Here is a 21,541-nt window from a genome sequence, read left to right as displayed (position 1 = left end):
TGGGGGACAAAACTGATCAAATTACATTGTTATCTTGTGGACAAGTTCAAATATGTAACAACAAATCTTACTGTTATGTATAATTACAATCAAACAACGAAAACAAAACAATAAGTAAATAAATAAAAGTACAGAAGAATGGAAAAATTGAAATCATAATAAAGAGAGCTGCTACTTGTTGAACAGTTTCTGTGTTTGTGCTATGAAATTTATACATATTACCTCTCTTAAAATATTTTTCAACTGTTGAAGTATGTTGCTACAGATGAGTTAAACTGATACACAACCAAGGAAGTAATCTGGGCAAATGCCATTAAGTTAGAAAGAATTTGAACCAATGTTATAGGAAGATCTAGAATTATGGGGGAGAGGTTATCACTCAGATACTCTAGTTGTGGTGTTCTCAGAAAGAGAATATGAATTAATGTGGTATCCAAGAGCCTGGAAAAAGAGAAAATGGGGATGGAGACATTCTGGATGAAAATGCTTTAGATATAAAATTTAGAATCACTTTTGATATTATAGAATTAGAGAAAGGAATAAGAATTTTAGTATTACTTGCAAGGATGAAATGGCCATGACTCTTCTTTTCTTTTCTTTTTTTTGGTATCAGAGGTTGAACTCAGGGGCACTCGACCACTGAGCCACATCCCCAGCCCTAGTTTGTATTTTTTTTTAGAGACAGGTTTTCATTGAGTTGCTTAGCGCCTCGCTTTTGCTGTGGCTGGCTTTGAATTTGTGATCCTCCTGCCTCTACCTCCCCAGCTGCTGGGATTACAGTCATGCTCTACCACATCCTCCATGAATCTTATTTTCAATTTTAATGTTTTGCATATCTTTTTATCTATTGTTTGTAGCATTTTTAAAGAAATTTATGCTGAGTATATGAAATTTTACAAATACATTGTAGTAGGAGTGAAAGAAAAAACTTTCTTAATGTTCTGATACTTACTGACAGGCAATGTTAATACAGGTATATTCCCAAACTTTAAAAACATATTTTAGGGGCAAGAGTTGTGGCTCAGTGATAGAGCACTTGCCTAGCACATGTGAGGCACTGGGTTCTATCCTCAGCACCACATTACAAATAAAGGCATTCTGTCCATCTACAACTACAAAAAATAAAAAAAATTTAAAAAAATCTTAAAAGAGTTTAGAGGATATTTGAAGAATTATTATTAAACAATTTGGTATGGTTATTATTATATTACTCAAAATTTATAGACTGAGTACTATATTTATCACAGAACTATCAATGCTTTTCCTTATTATCATATAAGCTTTACAAACATTTTACTTCCTGACTAATATTCCATTGTCTAAGTTTCCATTATTATATTTAATCACCTACATATAGTTTCCATTGATGTTGTTTCTGCTTTATGTTTTTTTTTCTTTTTTTCCCCTAGTTCTGGGGATTGAACACAGAGTCTCATACATGGAAGACAAGTGCTCTACCACTGAACTATACCCCCAGCAGGTTTTGATATATTTTTAAGCAGAGCTTTTAGGCGTATTTTTTCCTATATTTATGATTATATACATAGAATAGACTATCAGAAGTAGCATTATCAAATCAAAATATATGGTTATTGAAAAATGCATGATACTCTCAAAATATTTTTCAAAGGGATTTGCTAATTTCAATTCATATCAATGATTTTTGATGTGTACACTTCACTGTACTATTAAAAAGAGGAAGCATTGCATTTGTAATAAGATTTTAAAATGTATTAAAAAATTAGGACAATGTTTTAAATTAACAAATGCCAGTGAGAAATCATTCAGATCATTGTACAGAATTTGCAAATTAGATTTCTGGGACCTAGTTAGATTATTCCTAAATTTTTATCAACCCAAAAAGTTTTAAATCAGGTGCAGTGGTATATACCTGTAATCCCTCAAACTCTGGAAGCTGAGGCAGAAAGATTGCAAGCTCAAAGCCAGCCCCAGCAATTCAGCAAGGCCCCAAGAGAGACTCTGTCTCAAAATAAAAAAATAAAATAAATAAAAATAAAAATTAAGGGCTAGGAATGTGGCTAGGTGGTTAAGTACCCCTGCTTAAATACTTGGTAACAAAAGTTAAAAAAAAAATGAATAAAAGTTAAGAATGGACAGAGAAAGCGTTGTTATATGTGTTTTGACTTTGGAGGGAGCTGATAGATTGCTGTATATCGTTTGAACCCATCCTCCAAGTGAAGTGGGGCGGAAACGTCTGCTTCTTATTTTAAGTCTTCTAAAATAACTTGCTCTGTACAATTGGGAAACCATAAGTTGTTTTGCATTCTGACAATGAAGTTGATTCCTTCCTGATAATCTCCAGTTTGAGAAATTAGGTACTAAAAGAGGGATGGCTCCACTCTGAGTTTGTTATGGGAACTAGACAGGAGTCCTGGGGAAGATAGTGGGACAAGGTAGTTTCGGGCCAGAACCATTGAGTAGGTGTATAGACTTCATCAGGGAGAACCTGAAGGCCAGGTCGTCTTCTTGGGAATATGAAGAGTTCAGAGATATAGTTCTGGAAGCCATGGTTTTGCAGAAGACAGAAGCTTAACAAGACTGTAAAATACCCCAAATAACTACAAAGAGAAAAATCAAGCTTTAATCATTGGCAAGCACCAGAGATATAGCCAGGTAAACAGGGCCAATTTTGGTAACTTCTGGCCTTTTTTCCTTTTTCTACTAGCTTGGAGTCTGACCTTTTTACCCTGGGGAAGGAAAACAATTTACTCCACTGAATAAACCTATTGGAACAGTGAGAGTTAAAGAGAAGAGAATCCTGAAAGTTTGGGGTTTTATTATTTTATAAATTGTGGGGCTTATGATTTTTGTTAGTTTAGTTAACCAGGCACATTTCTCTTAGAAAGTGTCAATAAAGATAATTATAAATTTGAATGGTAAGCCTTGTCTGTCTTAGTCTACTCTTTTTGTAAACTAGTTGATGAATGTGTAGTTTCTTTACATATAATAAAGTTAAATTTCATTCTAGATATTTATATTTAGGAAAGCATGTGCCAGATTAAGACTCAGACTGCACAGGATAATGCAAGTTAACCAAGATTTATCATTAGAATAGTGTGGTTCAGGCCCATCTTTACCTCTTAATAATTATGTGACATTGGAAAAATCACCTATCCTCAGAACCTCAGATTTTAAATATATGAAAACTTAGAAAACTGTTATATAGTATAAAACAAGGTGTGGTATGTGAAGCAAAATAAAGTTTTTTGTCCCTTGACTTCCCACCCCTCCCCTCACACCATACCCACCTCTCTACCATCTCAAATTTGCAGGGACGCTGTCTCGGGTGAGGTACAGACCTAGAGAATTTGTCAGCATAATAGCATCAAAGCTATCCTAAAATGGGCAGTTAATATGAACAAGAGAAAAATGTGTTTCCTTCTGAAGCACTGAATAGGATTAGCTGGGGAAATCTCTCAAATTTTAGAAAGCTGCCCCAAAGTCTATGTGCTTGCACAAGAAAAGCAGTGATTTCCTCAACTTGAACATATGCTTTCCCCTTTCCTCCACCTTCCACACGGATAGCAATGTGGAACTAATAATTATTTCTTCAGCAGTGCAAATTACCTCTGCCTTTTATTCCCACACTATCTTAAACACAGGGTTCCTTTTCATGTTATAGCCAGAAGGGTTAGCTTGTTAAAAATTTGTCCCACCATTCTCCAAAGTGTCATTCAGGGATCCACTCATGTGACTCTCATTAATGACAAAGACCTGTGTCTAAAGGAGTGTGCAAAACCCCAGAGAGTGTAAAGATTCAAAGTGTTATTGAGGCCAAGCCATCTTATCCATAGGTGAGCCTTCTGGGTCATGATGGATTCACCCCAAAGAAATAAAGTACAGAATTTTCTGTGTGCCTGGGACTCCTCTACAGTCACTAAATACAAAGCTTTAGTTACCTCTCCATACTGAATACAAATTATCCAATAAAACAAATAAAAGCTCTCTAAAGCTACATCATACGTTATATAAATTGTTTAGCTCTATTCAAAAAACAAGTATTATGCCAGTCTAGCAGCAGTGTTAAGTATCTGCATTTGTAAAAATTAAAAAGTAATCGCTTAAAATCAAAATGTAAATTAATTCCTTTCCATATTATATAACTTTCATATGTGTGTATAGCTTTTGTTAATATAGTTTTACAGGGTGAGGTTCTAAGGAAAATATTTCTATTACCTTCAATATTGCAGAACTATGAGGGATTGCTTATTCAGAACTTTGATTAAAACAATACTTCCAGTTTGAGTTTTATACTCTAGTGAAGAACTGAACAAAACCCTGTAATTTAGCTATGCAACATTACTCAGTCTAACTGGCACTTTATGTTCTCCCGTGTTGAAACACGAAGGGGGAGAGAACATTCCTCATCCATGGGAGGACACAGACTGTATTTTGTTAGGATAGTCATCTTGTTATGTCCCATTCAGCTCAGCCCCATTAAGCTTTTGGGCCTGGAATTGCTGCCTGCTGCCAGGATTAATATCTCAGTATTTTTTTCCCTTTTAGTTTATGGTTACTTTTCAAGAATTAAATGATCATTCAGAAAGTTGGCTTCAGTTTATGAACTGTTAAACCTGTGGTGGATCTGATACAGAAAAAAGCAAAAGCATAAATGCTATTGGTAGTAACTTTCCTTTGCAGACATGCAGACATTTGCTGCTACCATCTTCTTTTTTTTTTTTTCTTTTAACCTGAATCCATATTCCTACCTGAACCTGCACTGTTTGATCCTCTGTCATATTCCAATGGGGACTGGGCTGCCCCAGATTTCAAAGGGTCTTCTCCAGTAACCATCAACACTCTTCCTTTATTTGGCAGCTTTTACATATGTTAATTTTCTCTTTTTCCCACCATCATATTTATTCTACAAATGAGGGAAAACACCATACGCTATGATAATAAATTCTAGACAAATGAACAAATGGGGTGGAATGAAAAAGTTTGTGTTTATGTTCAAGATTCTCTATATGATTGTTGATAAAACACAGTAGATTGACAGTCCTGGCAATTCAAATTTAGTTCTAGAATGGATTCAGCAATTGGTGGAGGTCATCCTCATCAGCAATGAATTGTAGAATTAGATTTTAAGGATCTCAGCTAGTTTAGACATGATCTCTTTAGTTATTGAGTCAACTTTTTATAATCAGAATACGTTGCATTAAACGGAAATTTATGAATGAATGAATTAACATGAATTCCTAAAGTGTTAAATTTGTGGTCTGGCCATGTGTTCTGCCAGGAAATTCACTAAGGATATTTTCTAAGAAAGCTATTTACTCTGGCAGCACATAGATGCTGTGTCATTTACAAACATGAGTAGATTCTAACCAAAGAAACAAATAATTTTTTTTCTTTCTATATCATGAAACAAAGAGAGCAAAAGTGAAGCATACAGCAGTTTTTCAATGGGTAAATTCACATATGTTTACTGAATGTAAATATGTTACATAATTTAAGAATATTTTCTTTTCTACTCATGATTTATACTTGAAATTTCCTTAAAAACTCTCTTTTTAAAAATTCAAATTAATTTGATCTAGGGCCTGGAAATTGAAGAATAATTTGAGAATATTTAACACCGTGAAAACATAATTATTTAATTATGAATTCTGTTAAAATCTTAGGGCCTCATTAAACACTACATTTTTTAAAAACTCACCAACAGGTCCCAGCTCACTAATTTTTAAAACTTTTTGTAATGCACAGGCTCCATACCACATTCTCATCTCATAAATGCTTCTTCCTGGGCTAGCTGTCCTGGCTCCATATATATACTTAAAAAAAATGTTGGGTTGTTTATTGTTTGTTTCACTTTGTTATCATTCAAACGTACTTATATTTTCCACACTATGGAAACTTATTTTCATGCATTTTTTCTCTACTAGCCTTAGTCCATTGAAGAAATGTTCTTAATGGGAGGCATCTTTGTAAACCAATTCTTTCCACCTTGCACAGAATTGGGCACAGTATGGACCCTCAATCAATATATGTAAATATGTGTGTCTTAAGACAAAATATATCCCTTCCAATCATCACTGCCACTCAAATTTCATCCTGTAATTACTTACTGGAGAGAACCCTAAAACTCTGGATTATTTTTCTGAACTGGTATCTTCAGATCTTAGGTACACTGGGCCTTTAATCCCCTAAATAAGCAAATAGTTTTCAGGGAAGCAGGCTACCAGCCAGTCCTCATTGGCAGAGTCTAAACTTCTCTAATGAAGGCTGGTTGCTATTCTGAGCCAAGAGCCCTGTCTGTCTGTTTCCATTTAGCAGCAAAATCCTTAATCTTCATCATTCTCAAACTCCCGTTTGTTTTCCAATTTTTTCTCACATTCCTGGCATTAGCCAAATAAAGTAGTTCCATTTCCTGTCCATTTTAATATAATATTTTTACAGGATATGCATGGATATCAGATTTTTCTGCATCTTCTCTATGGTCTAAACTATTCTTTCTGTTTTCAATCTGTACAGAAAAGTTGTGCTCTACTGGCTTTTGGTTTTGGTTAAAAGTAGCTTTCTCTTGGTTAAAACCTGATTGTCTAAAACAGTAGGTGGATATGTACAGTTATTGTAATGCAGTTTTGATAATAGCAAGAGGTGGAATATGTCAAGGTATTAAATAATACAGAGTAGATGCTAGGCACAGGGACTCAGGAGGCTGAGGCAGGAGAATTGAAAGTTGAAAGCCAGTCTCAACAACTTAGCTAGGCCTTAGGCAATTTAGCAAGACCCTTTCTCAAAATAAAAAATGAAATAAAAAGTATTGGGGATGTAGCTCAGTGGTTGTGTATCCTGGGCTCAATCCCTTATACAAGCAAACAAATACAAAGTAGAGAAAATAATCTCTACTCTGCTTAGGGGTGTCAAGAACTAACTCCAATACCAGATAAACTATGCAGCAAAGGGATCTCAGTCAAGTCCATAGCATGGGTAAAGACCCCAAAACATGAAAGAGTATGGCTGGAGTACTGGAAGAAGTTCTGTATCTCTGAAGTTCTGTATAATTGTAAAAGTAGCAGGTGATACATTTGAAGAACTGTTCAGTGACCTGAGGGACGGTGCATTTGGCTAGAAAGTTTTTGCATCATGACATCAAAGTGGAACCTAAACTAAAAGGGATGAAAATCACCATTAAAACTAAAAGCATTCTAAAGATAACATCAAGGTTATGTGACAGGAAATAGTAAAACTATCCCAGAGAAAGAAGAACATTTAAAAGTTACAATGAAGAAGGAGGGTAAGAACTCTAGTGGTAACTGTGTACAATAATGGAGATGTTGAACTATTGACTATAAGGTACAAAGTGTGTTTACATATTTGAGAAGTCTCAGGCTGAATATATATAGTAAGGACCACAGACTTATCCAATAATATACATGAACAGCTCTGATGTAAAGAAAGAGAAGAAAAGCTCCCTGACTGCTAGGAGTTGGAGACTAACATAAATCTGAAACAAGTTTCAAGTAATTTCTGAATTGCAGATTTTGGTGTTGTGGGATGTCAGAAAGAAGTCAGATCAATGCATTCATGAAAGAGGCCAGATGTGTAGTATTTGGAGGAAGTGAGGGTATAGCATGTAAACCCATGGGAACCACAGGAGGAAAAGCAGAGAGAAAAGATGGAGCCCAACTGGTTTTGCAATAGGAATCTGGGCAGGAATATGCTCTGTTTAAAATCAACAGAGCATGCTGGAGAATAAGAAGAAAAAGTTTCATAAATACAACAGGCATAGATCACAGAGACAAATCAACACTCAGGCAGGGAGAGTATGTGCTGGGTTTGGGAACTGCAAGTTCTGAAGCCTTTACCCTTCTCGGCATCAGATGGGAGAATATTGGAGATGGCATTACAGGAAGACTGGTCTTGGGAGATGTGCACTGTGGATTCAGAGAAGGCCAAATGTAACGTTAAAAAAAGACTTATTCCTGATCACCCTCTTGCCTTAGTAATATGAGATTTCTGAACCCTTCCTTCTTCACTTTTTCTTGTGTCCAGAGTTCGTTTCCTGGTATAACTTCTTAAAGATACATTACAATTCGTTGCTCACAGCTAGAATTGAATAGACACCCCATTCCTATGGAGACTGGGAGGATGTGAGTTTTAAACCACTACACACACACACAAAAAAAAAAAAAAAAAATCCCGCCATCAAATGCAAAGGATTTTTGGATTTTTCCTGGTTCAACTTAAAATGTTTATTTTTTTACTTTTCTGATAAATTTATACAGGGACATCAGGAACTGTATAATACTGGGCACATTAAAAGCAAACACTACTATTATTTTTAATTAATATTACACATAAAAATAAATCAATGAATAATTAGCAAAAACTTCTTCATGCTTGAAACTGTAAGTTCCTATATTTTTTGGTGGTGGTTGTTTGTTTTTGTTTTCCAGAACATTTGGCTAAATCTGCAAATACATATATTAAATCCCAGTTACTTTCCTGTTCTAATGTATATTGTCACTACAAACAATTGAGATTGGTTTCTGTAACCATAAAAAAAAAAGTCAGGCCTGCCTCTTGAGTTCTACCTTTGTAACACTTGGCTTTTACATAAATGTTTTTCAAGCTTCATTTAGTTAGCACTAAAGAGTCCACTGTTGCTATAATATGTGTGGAATAATGATTCCAGTCATGCACACTAAATTCATTGAGTAAATATGTATATAGTAGAAAGAAGCAATGTATTAAGTCTGATCCTAGTTTGAGGCCTGGCAAACAATAAAATATGAGTTTCTCGTTTTAAATAGAGAATTCAATCCTGGAAGTCCATGTTCCAGGATGGCATTGCCATGACCGGCTGGTGCTGAATTGTTAATGTAAAGCTCTGATGATACAATATGTGTGTGTGTGTGTGTGTGTCTGTGTGTGTGTATGCACACGTACACGTGTGTGCTCCAAATCTGTGAATTTAGGAAGAGAAAAAGAGAAGGAGCAATTCAAGGAGGTAATTACTGTCTATTATACCCCAAAGGCTTAAGGCTATATGTGGAAAATATTAATAAAAGGCTGAAGGTAAAAAGCTGGGAACTAACATATTAAGTGGAAAATTTACTGAATTTAAAAAGCAGCAAACAGACAGCCATGTGGTCTGAATCTGGCTTGGACATGTGTTTTGTTTGGCCTCAGTAATTTTAAAACAACATAACCTTAACTGTCTTTAAGGATGGTTCGGCTTCTCTGCTTCTCTGCATATCACTCTGCTGTCTGTGCAATATCATACCTGATTCATTATGCACTGAATGTAGTTTGAGTTAAAAATGTAGTATTTTGGATATGTAAATGGCAAGGTAGTATTGTCATAGGAAGACTTTGGAGGCAAAATATTTGTGACTAAATGTGAATTCAGTGATCTGTTATCTGCAGTGCATCTCCCTGAATTTCATAGAACTCGTCTTTAAAAGAGAAGACTTAAAAATACTATTACCCACTATACTTAACACCTGTGCCAAACATAGGATAAATGTGGATCTCAGATAAAGGATGAGGGTGCTTATGTTTAATCTACATGCTGTGTAGTTATCTATTATTTTATTTCAAAATGAAGAGTTTTACTTCTTTAAGTATTTAATTTCACATATACTCCACACTTATAATTGAATTTGCAATCCTGTGTCTGGGACCTTTGTTTAGTTGCTACTCCATTTATACATATGTCAGTAGTTCTCAAACTTGATTACAGATATTTCTGTGAAGTTTAGAAAGTGCTGATGTCTGAGTCACATATCCAATAATTCTGAGTTAATTGGTCTGGCGGTAAACTCAGGCTTTGATCATTTATGATTTGTTTGTTTTGTTTTTATTTTAAAGTCCGTAGTTTACTTTAATGAGCAGACATTGAGCACACGACTTACATCTATTCAGTAGAACCATTTATTGTATATTAAAATTTAGCCTAATTCAGTTACACTCAGTGTGTTTTGTAAAACTCAAATATAGCAGATATTGCTGGTTAGTCATTTCATCTATGTGTGAGTAGTCCTCTAAGTGTGACATGATTAGTGTCATCTGGGATTGGAGATTGGCCCCCTAAGATGTTCTAGCCCTCAAAACCTGTGAACATGTTACTTTACATGGCAAAGAAACATTGAAGGTGTGATGCAGTTAGGATTCTTGAGGTGAGGCTGTTTTCCTGGATTTTCCAGGTGAGCTGAGGGTAAGTAGGAGAGAGGCAGTAGGCTTCCAATCAGAGGGAAGATGTAGGGTCAGATGCAGCATCAGAGAGCAGAGCAGAGGCCACTGCTAGAAGCACTGCTGGCTTTGAAGATGGAGAAATGGGCCAAAAACCCTATATGGCTTTTAGAAGGTAGAAAGGATAAGGAAATAAATCCCACACTTATGCTTGGGAAGTCATCACAATGATTTTTGGCCCTTTACCATCAAAGTTTAGACTTCTTGCCTCCAAAACCAAAAGAACATTTTTTTAAGTTTTTAAGTTATGAAGTCTACAGTAATGTGTTATAGCAAAAACAGCAAGAAGTATACAACTGGGTAAGTACTAAAATGCAGATTATCAAGGCTACTTCCGTATCTACCACATCAGAAATTCTGGGGGTTGGGCCCAGCTTAAGTGATCTTTTGAGGTGATTCTGACACAACTGAGAACTGCTACTTTAGATGCTCATGGTATTTAATCACTGTTTTTCCTTATAACTTGTGGCTCTAATGGTTTTAAAATGGGACAGTATATATGAATATTCAACTCATCTTGATTAAGAAAGTTTTATATACTGCATTTATATCCTATAAAAATGGCATTTAGGGGCTGTGGCTGTAGCTCAATAGTAGAGCACTTGCCTAGCATGTGTAAGGCACTGGGTTTGATTCTCAGCATCATATAAAATAAATAAATAAATAAATAAATAAATAAAGGTATTGTGTCCATCTACAACTATTTTTTTTTTTCCTAAAAAGGGGGCATTTAAAATGAAGACAGTGGTAAAAAGGAAGTTTTGAAAATTTAGTATGGTCACTTGGCTTGTAAAGAGAGATCTGATCTAGAGTTAGAAGTCACATACTTTAATTGAGCACACCCTTATTTGGAGAGCACACAATCGTCACTAGAGATAACTTTTGTCAGGGGAGGATTTGAGGAAGAGGCAAAGTCAACCTGAAGATTCCAAAGTCAATCTTTTTTTGAGTTCCTGTGCCATTCACACAAGAAGTTTACTTTGAACCTGATTAGAAAAGGTAGCAAGGATTCACATACTTTAAAAATCCATATTGTCAGAGTGAGCGGGGTACAAAAAATTACATTCAAACAAAATGTTTGCAATTTTGAAGCATCTTGATGGAATACCACCCAGTCAGTGAAAACCATATGCAATCTGTATATGTAGACATTTTTTGCTGGTCTTTTACCCATAATGAAAACTTCAGGCAGCCCCACATCTGTTCCCTAAAGTCCCTCTAATTCCATTGTGTCTGTTTAAAGTACTGGCCAGTACCTGCAAGGTTTGAAGACTAGGCACTTTTCTCTGAGGCATAGCACAGACTACTAATCCATATTCTGGAAGTTTCTGTATCAAAACCCCAAACTTTCTACTTTGACATTGAATAGTGACAAGTTTAGCTACTGTAATACTACCAGTCCTGCAGCCCTTGAAACTGTCTGTATATGAACTTTTCATTTGACCTAACTGGGTACTCTACATTTGTCATTTGAACCTAAGAACAATCTTCTAAAAATATTGAAGACACTTCTTCTTCTGTTATTTATAGTGTGATCTGTAATTTCTTCGTCAAACTACTTAACTGCATTTTATCACACTTTTTAAAATATGGTATGAGGATCTAAAGTTCAAGGAAGTATAACAATCAGTTGAAAAATACTCACCAGACAAGTAATCATACACTCTTGTGTCACCTGGCATGCAGTGAACGAGCTGATGAATGAGTCAGGACTTAAATGGTAATTATCATTCATCATTATAATAGACTTATTAATTCATAAATTCTTGGTAAGCCAATTTTCTATAAAAAGGTTAATAATAAAAGTAGAAAAGAGAAAAAAATAGCCCCAATGTGATAAAAAATGTAAAAGCTAAAATATCTTTACTGCCACATATCCCTTCTAATTATCCAGTAGTTTTATATTAAAATGTTTCTTAATACAGGACTATATTTTCTCAGTATTTTGAAGGAACAAAAAGTACAATTCCTTTTATTATTCATCCATTCACTCTTCTCCATATGAACCAGGATAAATATAAGAACCAAACTGAGATAGTATTTGAATGCTCTAAATTAATTTAATCCCAAATAAACTGAGAGAGTTTTAAACTGCAATTCTTTATTTTAGTAAATTCCAGGGTATCTCGTTTGAAATTGTTTCCTGGACTAAACCTGGGATTCTCACAGTAGCAGTATACTTGTTATCTGCTATAGGTATATGCTTAACAAGGACAAATTGTGATGAACATAAGCATGATTGAGTTTGTTTTATCTTGAACATATCCATTGGCCATGTTAAAGTCAATTTCAATAACACCAGTAAAAGACCATTTTAATTGCACTTTGCATCTCTTAATAATGCTACAAAAGAAAATGCAGCAATGAGAAAAAACTGCAGGGGTAAAAATGGACTCAGCTTTAACTGCTGCCAAAATATAACAACTGCTAAGAAGTCAATAATTAGAACATTTTAAAACTAATTTACTTCTTAAAACTATTTAAATCATCATTATAAGTTGTCACCATTGATTATATTTAGGGAAGTAAGACAAATCTATTGATATAACTTTTGTTCTCAACTTGGGACATGAATTTGAAAATGCCATGCTTAATAATGTTTACCATATTTTTTGTTTTCTGGAATTGGGAGAAATTAGTCAGTATAAAAATTGGCTATGAATTGGGTCAAACTGAACTAAATAACAATGAAATTAATTAATCAAAACTCTTCAAAGAATTGCACAGTCAGACATGAGAGTCCACTGACAAAATTTGCAGCCAAATTTTTGGGAAGCTTCTTGGTCATAAATCAAAATAGTACGTTCTCTATTAAGTTGGACACAGTGTTTAAAAAGTTAGATCACATTGTTTATTATAAAATGATAGGATGGAGATTACATAAGTGTATATGTATAGATACTTATGAAATCCTTAGAGGATTTCAAATAACACAATAGTTATGAATTTTAAATTTCTTATTATATGCTAACGTTAATACAGATAGGTCCAAGTCCTCAGACCATAGGCTGGTTCTGTTAACCTTAGTGACTAGATTTTTGCTTAAATAATAGCTATATAGTCAGGGCCAAATTGCCTGAAAATGCTTGACAAGTATAGCTTCTAGGGTTTTACACACTTTGGAAGAAAAAGAGAGAACATCTAGCAAAATTTGAGAGTAGCTGAAAAAGAAGCAAGCCTGACTGATAGCTTTGTGGATAGGTTGATGGGCTGATAGACTGAGATTTCCATTGTCTATGTTGTAGAATAAGTGTCTTAGGGGAGCACACTCATATTCCAGCTAGAGGCTCATGTTCATGCTTCTAAAACTAAGTAATGGGACTGCAGAAGATTGTTGTGGGGGAATTTTCCTAGGTGATCAGAGTTCTAATGAGATATGGCAGAACCATGAAGCCTGACCCTACCAGAAAGTAAATCAGACCAGGTGTATCTTTACAGACTGTCCTTCCTTCTCCATTAGCTGTCAAGACAGGCCATTCTAAGAAAAGGTGCTTTAAGTGAGACAGAAAATCCAGTGCCCATCCAAAATAAATACAATCCCATTCATTAAAAATCAATCAATAAATCAAAGGCTCCCCACTACTGCTTTATCACAAATGGCCTTCAGACTAAACATAGTGAACACTGTGGCTGTTTCTTTAAAAGTAAAAGTGCATGACACCTGGCAGTGCCAGAGGTTCTCAAGGCCTCTTAGGTCATTTTCCCAAGGACTCATTCACAACACTGAGCCAGATTTTAAATGTTATGTGGTTAAGGATAGAAAAATGATGGAGCCCTGAAAATTTGTGTTAATGTTTAAGACTCTATAGGACTGAGCAGTGTTCTGTAATTAGAACACTATTTTAAAAGTATTGAAATACTAAATTCTTTTATTGGAATAAGCAGATACATGTTGATCAATAACTTTCATCTTGAGGGTAGTTCTGCTTCCATGAGCACCCTGTAGGCCTTTGAAACCACCTTGACATAGGAATGTCATAGGTGGGAGGCAAAAAGATTATTATTTACATTAGCATTAGAACTATTGGCCTGTTTCTTCATTTTCACATATTTCCCATGCACTCTTTTACCAATCATAGACCCAAAATGTATGGACTTTCAAAATTGTCAAAATACACATTTTTTTTCTTTCCCCATGCAACCCCTACTTTTGATGGTCTTTTTCAATTTTTTAAAAGTGACACATGAATTATGATCTATTTGCTATTCTGTCCTGGAAAGAGGTAGAGACTGGAGGTGTTTTGTTTTGTTTTGTTTGTGGAGACTAACAGAACTACTGCTCAAGAAAGGCAACTGCATTTGCACTGTAAGCAAAATTCCCAGGATTCTGCTTTCCATCTGGAGACTGAGGCATTTCATCATGACTGACATGATGAGATGCAAAGAATCAAGATGGCATGACACGCTCACCTATAGAAACTGTTATATTTATCCCATCTGTAACTCATTCTTTGTTTGCCAATTTTTATAACACTCTCCCACACACCTCTGAAATACTGGCAGAAGATTCAGATGGGTTTATTTTTATGACCTCGTGGTTTCACTCTATTTAATATTTGGGGGGAAATACCAAATCTCATGCTGACTTCTTTCATTAAATATATATTTTTTAAAATATACATGCTCTGAAAACTGAGAAGTCTATATTTATCTAGCTAGTCAATTTAGTGTATAAGTTACCTAATCTCCTAGCACTTAACAGCCAGACACCCCATCAGGCTCCTTGGAAAAAAAAGCTCATGCATATTGTGGTAACAATGAAACACTGTTTGGGGATAGAGTGCCTCTCATCTGTCCGCACAGAACATGAAATCCAAAACTAAGATGTTGGGGCATTCATCCTACAAGCTTTCTCACTCTAGGTCACTGCTCTTAGCACTGCATTTTAGGATGCACATGAATGAGTAAAATCAGAATGCCCACTCTTCATCCTGAAGTTGGACCACCTAGTATAGATCAAACTGATAAGATTCCTTCTACTGCCAAAGGAAGTACAGAGGTTGTAGGACAGAGTAAGCCTTGATACAGATAGAAATGAACAAATATTTCTAAGCCTTTTTTGGTTACAACAATCTTCCTTTGGTCTTAATTTGTTAGCACATATTGTGGAATACTATAGTATTTATTTGGAACCTAGATCACTACCTTTATGCATACCCATATTTTATATATACTTTTTGCTTTTCAAATAATACTTAAACATTTCCACATGAGGGTCCATTCCTTTTATCTCTGTATGCATTCACAACATATAAGCTTTCTTCTCCATCGGACATGCAAACGTACACATACTCAAGTTTACTCAAGCACAACATACTCAGAAAAGCAATTTTTGGTATGCTAAAAACTTGTCACTAGAATACTGTATGTATAGTAAAAATGCATATAATGTGTGGATTTTAACAACATACAATTTAAACATTTAAAATTTTGCATTGAAAACTCCAGGTTAAAACATCAGCTCCATGCAGGCAAGAATTTTTCCTCTGTGCTGACTGCCATAGCCCCAATGCCTGGCAAACAGTAGGCACATATTAAGTACTTGCTGACTAAATTAGAAAAATGCTATTAAGCCTGAAATGCCATTGACTAAGGAAAGACAACCTGTAATTGAACAGTGCTCCCCATGATTTGTGATTTATAGTTCCTAAACAGTAAATAATATTCAACTAAAGGGAGCGTAAATTTTTGTCAAGATTTCGGACAGCCTTTGAGTCTTGGCAAGTTTTAAATAGGTACTTGGCTTTAAGTTGAGAGAAAAGAACAATCTTAGGCTATCTGTTCGTATGGAGATGGTGTTCTTTCAGTTGGCCCACACAGATATACAGCTATACCTTGTGTACCAAGATTGAAATATTTCCATATTAGCTGGCAAGAAACCACTGTGTTCTTCAAGAACTCTCACCAACCCTTAACCCTGGGGATACCATTGTCCTCAAGAATTCACTGACCTTTCCACAATTCTATAAAGCCAACCCAGCTTAGTGCCTGAGCAAAGGGTCTCTTGCCTGTGTGAGCAGAGATAATTTTGATTGGTCAGTGTCTCTGCTATATTGGTTGTTCAATATTTTGAATTCAGTCACTGTCTTCCTGTTAAAGTTCTGACAGGAAGCCAGTCCTTTCCCTCCCCAAAGGTTTCATGAGAGGTGATGTTTATCCCTCCCACCATGCTGAAGTCATTCAGGGGCTTATAGTCAATGAAGGAATAAAGTAGCACAGAAAAAGGGGGAAATAAGATTGGTGGCAGTAGAGAGTGCCAAACAGCTTTAAAATAGAAGTTGGAGAGCAGAGAGAAGAGATTAATCCCTTGTCTCAACTGCATAGGTTAGGAGCAAGGTCAGGGCAGAACAGAAAGGTTGTCTGCACAACAATGAGAAGTAACCAGAAAAGGAAGGGCAAGGACTGGCAAAGTGAACCCAGCTGCAGTGGCTTGCTTTCATGGAGGAAAATGCAGGCATCTAAGCCTGTATTTGGGCACCTGTGCATGTATGTACTTATGCAGATGTCAGTCAAAAACATTTATGACATGCACCAATCAGAGCAGATGTCCAGGCAATGAGAAACAACTGAATTAAAGCAAAAAGCAGCATATTCAACCTGGTGGGTGAAGATAGTAGTTTCATCTGGAATGATGCCATTATCAGGAGAACAGAAAAAGATGCAAGGAAAAGGTCGTCCTTGCTTATATTCCATGACCTATCAAGCCAGCCAGAATTAGTTGAGCATCTTCTGAATTTTAGCTTTTAAAGTCAGTATTGCGACAATAATTTGAGATTGCTCCTCTTCTTTTATTTTTTAGTATTTTAAAATTTTTATCTGTTTTAATTATTTATACATGATAGTAGAATGCATTTATGCACTTTGATATATCACACATAGATGGAATATACTTTCTCATTTTTCTGAGTGTACATGTTGCAGGATCATGTTGGTCATCCAGTCACATATATACATACAGTAATAATGTCTGTTTCATTCTACTATCTTTCCTATCCCCACCTAACCCCCACTTCCCGCCCATCACTTTCCTCTACCTAATCTATGGTAACGCTTTTCTTCCCTAGTGGCCTCTGCCTTATTGTGAATTAGCATCTGCATATTAGAGAAAACATTTGGCCTTTGGTTTTGTGGGGTTGTCTTATTTCACTTAGCAAAGATATTCTCCAACTCCAACCATTAATTGGCAAATGCCATAGGTTTACTCTTCTTTAAAGCTGAGTAATAGTCCATTGAGTACATATACCACATTTTCTTTATCTATTCATCTATTGAGGGACACCTAGGTTGATGCTATAGTCTAGCTATTATGAATTGGGCTGCTATACACATTGATGTGACTGTGTCACTATAGTATGAACTCATTCTATGAGGTTAATATTATCCTGATACCAAAACCAGACAAAGACACATCAAGGAAAGAAAGCTTCAGATCAATATCCCTGATGAACATAGATGCAAAAATTCTCAATAAAATTCTGGCAAATCACATACAAAAACATTCTCAATAAAATTCTGGCAAATCACATACAAAAGCATATTAAAAATATTGTGCACCACAATCAAGTGGGAGTCATCCCAGGAATGCTGGGTTGGTTCAACATATGGAAATCAATAAATGTAATACATCATATTAATAGACTTAAAAACAAGAATTGTATGATCATCTCAATAGACGTAGAAAAAGCATTTGACAAAAATACAGCACATTTTCATGTTCAGAACACTAGAAAAACTAGGGATAGTAGGAATATACCTCAACATTGTAAAAGCTATATATGGTAAACCCAAGGCCAGCATCATTCTAAATGGGGAAAAATTGAAAGCATTCCTGCTAAAAACTGGAACAAGACAAGGATGTCCTCTTTTACCACTTCTATTCAACATCATTCTTGAAACTCTAGCCAGAGCAATTTAATAAAAAAAGAAATTAAAGGGATATGTATAGGTAAAGAAAAACTCAAACTATCACTATTTGCTGATGATATGATTCTACATCTAGTAGATCCCAAAAAAAGTCCACCAGAAAGCTTCTAGAACTAATAAATGAATTCAGCAAACTAGCAGGATATAAATCAACACCCATAAATCAAACAATTCATTGCCTGTACTTTGGCAATGAATACACTGAAAGGGAAATTAGGAAAACTATTCCACTCATAGTAGCCTCAAAACAACAACAACAACAACAAAAACTTAGAAAACAATCTAACAAAAGAGGTGAAAGACCTCTACAATGAAAACTACAGAACACTAAAGAAAAAAAAAATTAAAGAAAACCTCACTCCCCTTCTTAAAAATGATTTTTCCTTTGATTTTCTTCTTTATAATCTCTGAACTTCTGACTCCACAAACCTAGTCCTCTATATTTTAGGGAAACCTATTAGAGGTTTTGTTCATTCTTTCTGGTGCCTAAGTCTTGGCTCTCTATTACGTAGTACATACTCTAGTTGTCTCCAGTATCCTCTACTGCCCCCGCTCTCCCTCCACCTACCCCTAGCATCACTCTTGGCCCTGAAACTCTGGTATGTTTTGCTTTAGTCTCCACTGTAATGAACACAGTCTTCCTCCTTGCCACAAAGTCAGCAATCAGCTGAGCACTTGTGGCCATCTCACTGGGTAAAGGCACAGGAATGTTTATAGGAGCCAATCAAGCTGAACAAGAGGACCAAGTGTCAGTCCCAGTTTAGAAACAAAGCTTAAGACAGTAAAGCAGAAACCTCAACTTAAACCCTGGACCAACTCTAAAATTTTGTAAGCAGCACTGTTTCTCAAAGAGATCATTTTTAGACACATTTACTGGTAATGCTCTGTGTCCTAGTTGACTTGCTTCCTAGATCGACAGGACCTAAAACTGGTGAATATTAGTGATCCTATTTGTCAGTAATGCAGAGTTACCTCACTCCTCAGATGAGGAGCTCCCCTGCATCACACACACACACACACACACACACACACACACACACACACACAGTGTATGAAGGAGAAAATACTGCACAATACCTAGACAGTGAAAATAACATATATAGAGTAAGAAGAACAGAACCCTGAGAATAGACAATGATCAATAGGCATAACGTAGAAGAAAGAAGTAAACATACCAGTATGATATATTGGCTTAGACATTTCTAGCAACAAGACAATTATTAGAAACCCCCTAAACGGGGGATATTTACCAACACTGGACTCATACCCCTATGGTATAAAATTAATTTATAATTCATATACCTTAATTTAGCTAATGTTTTATAAATTTATCCATTTAGTGATCAAATTTGTCTTACAAAACCTTTTTAGATTTAAAGCCCAATTAATGCTTCCCAGCCAGGTGTTAGGAGAAGCTTCCAATCATTAGGTCAATAGATTAGTGTTCCAAAATATCCACCTTGTTCTTACTTCTTGTAGAATAAAAGTGATGGAGTCAAGGAGAAGAGGACTATATGACTGACATTCTAGAAACTTTTCATAACAAAAAAGTGAGGGGGTTAAGTTTTGGAAGTATAATATAATTAAAATAAAATTTAAACTGTCCCGATTTTACACAGAAAAGAGTATGTTTTTATGAATCTACTCATTTTTCCCTTATTTTGTATAGTAAGAAATGTTTTCAGTAGTAATACTATTCATTTGTGAAATAAATGTGGATTCAATTACTAAACTATACTCATAGTCTGTCAAATTTCTGTTTTTAAACAATTGGGTTCACTGAGCAAGCTAATTTAGTGGCTTACTAAAAAGAAGAAAAAGAATGGATATTCTCTCCAAGCAAAGATACATGTGGATAGAATTTAAGCAAGTAAGCTTTTTCTCTGTGGAATACAAAAATATAACAGTACGTATTTTAAACGCAACACACAATGGAAGAAATCAAACTAAATGTGTGTGTTTAACCTCTTCAACTTTTTGAATATTGAATGTGGTAAGATTGGGTATGACAGTCAAGTAGCTAAGTTCGAAGTTTTCTCTTTGAATATGTTATTTTTACCCCTCTCCCTTCAGAGTTTAAGTGGAAACAGATGGCTTCTTCAGTGTCATCTACTTATTTTTCTTCAAAAATATCTGTCAGCTTCCAGAGATAAATAAAATGATCAATTATAATAATACCCAATAATGAAACAATAAGGATGGGGAAATTAGATCGATAATCAATGCTCCATTTTATTTGCTTCTCATTCTTGTTTCATATTGATAATCCTTTGCTATAAAACTATACACTCAAAGAAATAGGGGCAAAGAAGGAAGGTAAATTATTGTATATTCTATATGTATTTAATATATTTTGTGTAACTGAAGAGTTATCAAGTTTCTTTTTAAAGAAAAGACTGATAAGTGATAACATATTTATCATCTTTCATTTATGACAAATAACCAAGATATATTAAATTTTATTCTTAATTCCCTTGATTCTCAAGAACAAGTTCATGAGCATTAATGTTTTATAGGAATTTTTACAAACTTATTATTTCACATTTATCAATACTGGATAAGAAGGGAAGAATAGACATATAATAATTTCTACATTACTTTGAATTATCATCTGGCATCTCAACTTGATTATGATGTCATTGGTTTCCAAAAAATATTTTACACAACATTATAAAGTAGTGTGATTTGCTCTTTTTTGTCATCCCCTGCCCATGGTTTGGCATTTTCCACCTTTCTTCAGACTCCACTCTTAGTAAGCTGTTTCATCCCAAGTCAATTAAACATCTGGCATTTAACAGATTTTCTCATTAAGATATAACTGCATTTGTAACTTGTTATATATTTATAGTACCTTGCATTGCACTCTCCTGGGATGCTTTAAAAAATGCCAATCTGATTTATTTCTAAAAGCAGGAAATGACAGCTGTAATTTGTGAGGATTGACAATCAAGACAAATGCAATGGCATTTGAACCAATGTGTAATCAGAATAGTTGACAACTGGTTTTCAAGACCTAAATTTCCTATGGGACTTGAGAGTTTGGCAAACAATTGTTAACGAAGCATGCCCCTATGAAAGTAAATTTAAGATCATTAAAATTTTTGAGATGCCAATACTTACTAGAGTATTTTTGCTGAGCTGTACAATTTTCATTAAAAAAACTTCAAAAGAATATCAAAGTTGTAAGTATATCCTTAATTTTTTTTTTTTTGCCACAAGAAATATCAATTACTAAATACCAAACATCTTTCTCGAGCAACTGGAGACATTAAATCAATATGTAAAATGCCAACAAGATACTGTGAAATACAATCTCTGTGCTGTCAAAGAACATTCTCCAGAATGTTCACACTGGCAAATGTTACAGTCTACCAACTATGCCACCATTCTGGCAAGC

This window comes from Spermophilus citellus (assembly GCF_964194105.1).
Source record: "Spermophilus citellus genome assembly, chromosome: 12".
Classification (NCBI taxonomy): domain Eukaryota; kingdom Metazoa; phylum Chordata; class Mammalia; order Rodentia; family Sciuridae; genus Spermophilus; species Spermophilus citellus.
The sequence above is the reverse complement of the archived record's forward strand: the minus strand, read 5'-3'. Positions refer to the sequence as shown.